Source organism: Podarcis tiliguerta (assembly GCF_965153285.1).
Source record: "Podarcis tiliguerta genome assembly, chromosome: 17".
Classification (NCBI taxonomy): domain Eukaryota; kingdom Metazoa; phylum Chordata; class Lepidosauria; order Squamata; family Lacertidae; genus Podarcis; species Podarcis tiliguerta.
Genome location: NC_139550.1, coordinates 3,391,077 through 3,398,411, shown reverse-complemented (window position 1 = coordinate 3,398,411; position 7,335 = coordinate 3,391,077). Strand labels below are relative to the sequence as shown.

Below are 7,335 nucleotides of genomic sequence, written 5' to 3'. Positions count from 1 at the left end.
CCTCAACAGTATTTATAGGAACTCAAACACTGAGATCCTGCTCTGTTCCAGTAACAAGAAGCCGAAAGCACCAGCCTGAAGATGACGAGTGAGACCTCGTCGAAACGTCGCCTAGACACCCCAACTTTTACACGGGAAGACACCCGAGGACACCAAAACCTGCATTCCTGTACCCGTGAAAATCTACGAAAGCAAATATATATATATATATATATATATATACACATGGATCCCTGCATGTTCTGCTGTGAGTGGCACAGGTGGTCGGTTGGGTGCTGGGTTCATGGGGGCCCAGAAGTTGGAAAGGATTCCATGAAGGGCAAAGCCAAATTGTTTGTGTGACATAGATCAAAAGCTTAGCTTCAGCCAGATACTAGAATCATAGAATCATAGAATCATGGAATTGGAAGAGACCACAAGGGCCATCGAGTCCAACCCCCTGCCAAGCAGGAAACACCATCAGAGCACTCCGGACATATGGTTGCCAAGCCTCTGCTTAAAGACCTCCAAAGAAGGAGACTCCACCACACTCCTTGGCAGCAAATTCCATTGTCGAACAGCTCTTACTGTCAGGAAGTTCTTCCTAATGTTTAGGTGGAATCTTCTTCCTTGTAGTTTGTATATGGTGGGGGGGGGGGCACACGAGGGATTATGAGGTTCTTAAAGACACCACTTTGGGAGATGACAGGACCCTATGTGTATTTAAGTGTTTCTGCTTGCTTGTGTTGTGTCTTCCTGACCCCCTTTGGCATATTTTGAAAAAAAGGGGCGAAAGACTGAAGGCTAGCAGCATGACTGGAGAGGCTAGAAGACTCTCTTGACTCTAGATATTATACCCCTTTTGCTTGTTACTGAATAATATTTTCATCTTTGCAATGATGGCATGTCTGCATTGAGATACTTTTATTAGCCTGCCCTTGCGGCTTGTAAGCATGTTGCATATGTTCTTTTCGTGCAAAAAAGATTAAAAAAATAAAATAACCTAAGTGTTTGGCCTCTGGGTGTCTCTATGACTGCTGCAAGATGGAATTTCTTTCCGCTACCTTCACTATCTATATTTTCTTTCTCCTTTCATTCCCTTATTGCTGAATGCCCGCAGGTGATCTCCCAGGGGGATGCAATGCCCCTAATTTCTGTGTCTAAGCATTGCAGAATTGTCATAAACAGGATATAATCCCAGATATGTATAATTACAAAGGGACGTGGGTGGCGCTGTGGGTAAAACCTCAGCGCCTAGGACTTGCCGATCGCATGGTCAGCAGTTCAAATCCCTGCGGCGGGGTGAGCTCCCGTCGTTCGGTCCCAGCTCCTGCCCACCTAGCAGTTCGAAAGCACCCTTAAGTGCAAGTAGATAAATAGGTACCGCTTTATAGCGGGAAGGTAAACGGCGTTCCGTGTGCTGCGCTGGTGCCGGTTGGCCAGAGCAGCAATGTCACGCTGGCCACGTGACCCGGAAGTGTCTGCGGACAGCGCTGGCTCCCGGCCTCTAGAGTGAGATGAGCGCACAACCCTAGAGTCTGTCAAGACTGGCCCGTATGGGCAGGGGTACCTTTACCTTATGTATAATTACAAGTACTTTAAAAGAAGAACTCTCAACAGAAGGCCAGTGGTTTCAAGACTTATCTACAGATTCTAAACCAGTTTGAAACCAGCTTAAATGACAAAACTAGGGGAAATAGTACTTTTATGAGTGTGCTGAGGTTTCTTCCTTAGAGATATATAGCCTGTCTGAAAAATTAATGCCACTGGCAGGACTGGTTGATAATTTCAGTTTATAAATCCCCTCTTCACTAAGGCTGCATACCCTCTATTCTGGCTCCAGTGCACTCCCACCAATGGTGTTTGAAGCCAAGTGCACATGGCATTGGCCACAATCCCCCTGTATCCTAGAGCTTCTTGAAAAATATTCCTGTTTTATGCGTTTTCCCTCAAACCAGCTTCCCTCCTACTTGAAATGCAAGCTGCAGTTAAGCTAGGTTGTGTACAGGTCAGAACATTGTTGTGCAGGTTCCTTGAATAGGGTTTGTACAGGCAGGCACAGGGGATAAAATCGGGTAATGTGCATCAAGTGAAGACACCCTGCTGTCAGGAGTTCACCCTACACTCGAGTAGGACCCTGGCAGAGACACATGCCCGACTGGCATGTTCTCCCCCTCTTGTGCTTTCATTCGGTAGCTTCAAAAGCTTTCTTCAGCCAGAACATCACAGCGACCAATGCCAACCGACACCGGCACACTTAGGGACCCGCAGAGTTTGCACATCATGCGTGACAGACCTCAGCAACTCAGCATTTTGGCTAATCTACTTTATTTACATATAAACACAAACGGAGCACTGCACCATGGCTCCCTCTCTCTCTAGCATCAGACAGCAAAGAGAAAAAGAACAAAGGACAATAGTCCCACTTCATGGAACACAGTAACACAAACATCCTGTCCCCGTCACTTCCCACTTTGTGGAGTCAAAACATACACCGTCATGTGATAGACAAGAATCCAATGACTGCTATCATGGAGCAGGAATTCTAACACCTGCCACCATTTTGGTATGTCCAGCAAGTGGATGTGCAATTTGAAATGCATTCAATGACCTCACTGTGTTTTAAGCTGCTAATGAGTACCGCACATACCTTAATGGTCCCAGGGTATATCATAAAAAACATTAATAACACTAAGGTGGGGTTTGCAGCCAAAATCACAAATGCATGTTTTGCTAGACAAGCACAGGGCTAGTGCACAGACAGTTCTTGAGCTTCCTACAAAGGACCCTCTGTGTATGGTCACTTCCTTTGCCTCCTCTGGAGGCAATGTACTATGTCCTATGTAACAATGCCCTATGTAACAAAGGAATCCTTGATATTTCCGTCTGCCTGTCAGGAAATTCTCTCTTTCCACCATGCCTTCAAGCTGGCCAGACACCCAAGGCTAAAGCTCCTACTTTCAGTCATGTTAGCCAAGACTACCAACTTTTATTTTACTGTAACTTAGAAATATTTTTCTGCATACCACTTTGCTATATTTGCTGCCCGCATTAAAATGTAAGTAAATCGTTTTTTCAGTTAATCTTACTAAAAACATGTGGTTCGTTCTCTGCAACGGGAGTGGAGAATGGGAAGATAGGCAGACAAGTGAAAATGATAGAAAGGTGTAATTGCCTAATTCCTAAGCTTTAATAAGCAGCAAAAAAGTGTTTTTACTCTGCTAAGAAAGCTCCAAAGCTAGATTTCTTTTGCGTTTCTCCCACATGTGTAGCATAGGAGGTTCAGATACACATTTAATCCTCAATCTATTTCCTACATAATTAAAAGGTTTGAAATTGGTTTAAAATTACAGTGTAAACCTGCCCTTAAGGGAATGAATGGAAATAGCTGTTCCTAAGTGGCTTATTTGCATGAGCAGCATAACATGGGAACAGAAAACCTCCACAAGATCACAACTCCTGTTCTTGGGGGTGGGAGGAGAAACTGCTGCATTTTTGCTGTAACACCTCTGCATTAATACATTGCTTCCCCATTATATACATGTGTACACTTCTTTCAGTAGCAGCTTTCCTTAAGCTGACAGCAAGCTATGTTGTCAAAACTGACATCATGTCTGGTCTCAGCACAGGAGATTTCACCATGAGAAAGGCGGCAATAAAATGATCTCAAATGTCTGGCCTCTCCATCTTCAAAGGAAGACACTGACTTTTAAATCCATTTTCCCTCCCTACGTGACTTTGTTTTTGTTTTGCCTGTTTTAACTTTTCACTGCTATTTTAACTAAAGGCGTGCTACACAGAGATCCATCGAAATGTTCACAGATAGCCGCAGACTCCCATGGTTTCTTGCTAAGTATGATCTCAGTTTGTGTGACATGTCAATATGACAAATGATCAACAAAAAGTCTAGAGGCCAACACCCACACACACATATGGGGGTCATGGGGAAGGTTCAGAGGGAAATGAAATGCAGAAATTACAGACAGTGATAATTCTGTTATTAACAACGGCCATTCAAAAAACAGCTATTGGTTATTACACAGAGATCATGGCATTGGTCAACTAATTAACACAAGTAGTGTGATGAAAATGGGACGCGGGTGGCGCTGTGGGTTAAAGCCTCAGCGCCTAGGGCTTGCCAATCGAAAGGTCGGCGGTTCGAATCCCCGTGGCGGGGTGCGCTCCCGTCGTTCGGTCCCAGCGCCTGCCAACCTAGCAGTTCGAAAGCACCCTCGGATGCAAGTAGATAAATAGGGACCGCTTACTAGTGGGAAGGTAAACGGCATTTCCGTGTGCTGCGCTGGCTCGCCAGATGCAGCTTGTCACGCTGGCCATGTGACCCGGAAGTGTCTCCGGACAGCGCTGGCCCTCGGCCTCTTAAGTGAGATGGGCACACAACCCTAGAGTCTGTCAAGACTGGCAGGGGTACCTTTACCTTTACCTTTACCTTTAGTGTGATGAAAACAAAAACAAAACGCGTGTCCTAATTTAAGCAACAGGAGGTGGTACTGACCTTCTTGATCAAGTGTAATTCAGCAGTTTTATGTTGCAATCTCCCTTTGACATCCATGTGTTCAAGGACGGCCACTTTGTGATGGCTTGGTCATGTCCAAAGAATGGAAGATGGCAGGTTCCCAAGGATGTGCTCTGTGGGGAGCTGGGCTGAGGCACCAGGCCTGTGGGCAGACCAACTCTGTGTAATAATAATAATAATAATAATTTATTATTTATACCCCGCCCATCTGGCTGAGTTTCCCCAGCCACTCTGGGCGGCTTCCAATCAAGTGTTAAAAACAATACAGCATTAAATATTAAAAACTTCCCTCAACAGGGCTGCCTTCAGATGTCTTTTAAAGAGAGGATAGCTGCTTATTTCCTTCACATCTGAAGGGAGGGCATTCCACAGAGTGGGTGCCACCACCAAGAAGGCCCTCTGTCTGGTTCCCTATAACCTCACTTCTCGCAATAAGGGAACCGCCAGAAGGCCCTCGGCTGTGGACCTCAGTGTCCGGGCAGAACAATGGGGGTGGAGATGCTCCTTCAGGTATGCAGGACCGAGGCCATTTAGGGCTTGAAAGGTCAGCACCAACAGCTCGGAAACGTACTGGGAGCCAATGCAGATCTCTCAGGACAGGTGTTATGTGGTCTCGGCAGCCGCTCCCAGTCACCAGTCTAGCTGCCGCATTCTGGATTAATTGCAGTTTCTGGGTCACCTTCAAAGGTAGCCCCACGTGTTACAAAGATGTCTGCAAATGAGACACAAAGACTGGCAACGTCAACCCTGCTATGTGGGAATCCCTTGCAGATGACCACAGTGCCTGGAGAAAGACAGTCGGTTCACGACCAGAGAAGGAATGACCGCTGGGAGGAGTGCAGAGAGAAGAGAAGCCAGGTTGCATCTGCACAACCAGACACCTCCATCTGCCCCACCTGCAATAAAACATGTCTCTCCCGTATTGGTCTCTGTAGCCACAGCAGGCCCTGTAACTTTCCAACGGTTTGCCTTCACCCCCAAAGGCACATTCCTCCATTATCTCCCAAGAGAGACGAATGCCAACTAGCTGATGGAATGTTTGACATGGCGATGTAGATCAACACTGGATTCCTCCCCATAATTTTTGAATTAAAATATTTATCTACATCATTCAAAGCCAAAAGAGGGAGTACAGTGTACCTCAGGTTAAGTACTCAATTCGTTCCGGAGGGTCATTCTTAACCTGAAACTGTTCTTAACCTGAAGCACCACTTTAGCTAATGGGGCCTCCTGCTGTTGCCGTGTCGCCGGAGCACGATTTCTGTTCTTATCCTGAAGTAAAGTTCTTAACCTGAAGCACTATTTCTGGGTTAGCGGAGTCTGTAACCTGAAGCGTATGTAACCCGAGGTACCACTGTATAGTTTTTCTCACAACCTAAAAGCAAAGAGAAGCATGTTTTCTGAAATGTCTCTAACTACTTCCTTAGAAATTGAGGAAGACTGCATGTAAACGTTATATCAATTAAAATCAGGTGTAGCAACACGGCAACAAGACTAGCAACATAATCCGAACTATGTCTCATCAGAAGAAAATTCTGTTGAATTCTTCGGGGCCTGCTTCATGCGAACTATGGTAAAGATTGCAGCCTAAGCTATAATTTGGTATGTCTTCGGTTCAATAAAACCTCAGTAAAATTGTATCAGTCCTAAGTGTTATATTATTATTCCCTGCCTTGCAGCTCATAGTTCCATTTGCTGAAGTAATTGCCTACAAAAGCTCATGCTCTTTCAATAAAGTAATTTCAGTTAGCCTTAGAGGTGCAACTGGCTTCTTTTAATAAGCTTATTAATAAAAACTAACACAGCTCCCCTACTGTAATGATATCCATAATTCACTGGGTGGACAGTGAAAGATGCTATAAATAAATGGGCATGTGCTGAAGCTGCTGGGGGATGACTTGCACTCAGCTCTCAACCAATAAGCCTGTCATCTTATGAGCATGGGGAGCATTGAACATAGTGGGCGGAATGATGTTGCATGGCCCCGGCCCCCTCAACCACAGGGGCAAGGCTTGGTGATGGATAGAAAGCTTCATATTATGTCCTTCAAGCTCAAGGTTGGTGGTTCAAGCCCACCCAGGGACGGCTGTGGGCAGGATCCTGCATTGCAGGGGGTTGGACTAGATGTCCCTTGGGGTCCCTTCCAATTCTATAATTCTATGCTTCCAAGTTTGAAGAACATAATCTGAACCAGAAAATAATAATCAGAAAGGCAAAGTTTTAAACAGCTGCTCCATTTCCACTCTGCTCAAACTGGCTGTCTTTTGGATTGATTGATTGATTGATTGATACATATACATACAGTACATATATTTGGAAATGGTTAATGTGTCTTCTGCATATCTAGTTTGGCCTCAGGCCCAAGTCCCCTCTCTTTCTCTAGCTGTCTTAAGTGAGACCATTTACTTAATAGGTACCCTAGCAGCCTTCCTACCTATTAAGGCTGAAGAAGGAAAATCAGAAGGTAAGACAGCAGGTGGAAAATTATTGGCCTAACCCCAGACACACAGCTGATAACCGAAACCCTGGTTTGATAGTAACAGCAGCAGAAACACTTCACATGTTTTAGGTGTTGGTTGTGTGATTTCTGAGCAATTTTGATGGATTCTGAGCACCATAAAAGTTCTGCTAAGGTCATACTGCCACCTAGAGTCTACGCCACAAAAGATACAGTGAAAAAGGGAAACATGATAAAACCTTTCTTTTTTTTAAAAAAAAAGTATTTATCTATCACATATCATTATTTTCTTCCAAAAATTGCACACATAGGATCTTCCCCTTTTATCTTAACAAGGTCTCTGTGGGGAATGTTAGAATGTACT

General features: G+C 44.8%; 1 long non-coding RNA gene across 1 annotated transcript; it reads left to right on the top strand.

The window, feature by feature from the left end:
- Positions 1-2,905: 2,905 nt before the first annotated feature.
- On the top strand, positions 2,906-6,151 carry LOC310668068. Its single transcript, XR_014506598.1, has 2 exons — positions 2,906-3,037; positions 5,941-6,151. It is a non-coding gene; the product is annotated as an uncharacterized lncRNA (long non-coding RNA).
- The last annotated feature ends 1,184 nt before the right edge of the window (positions 6,152-7,335 follow it).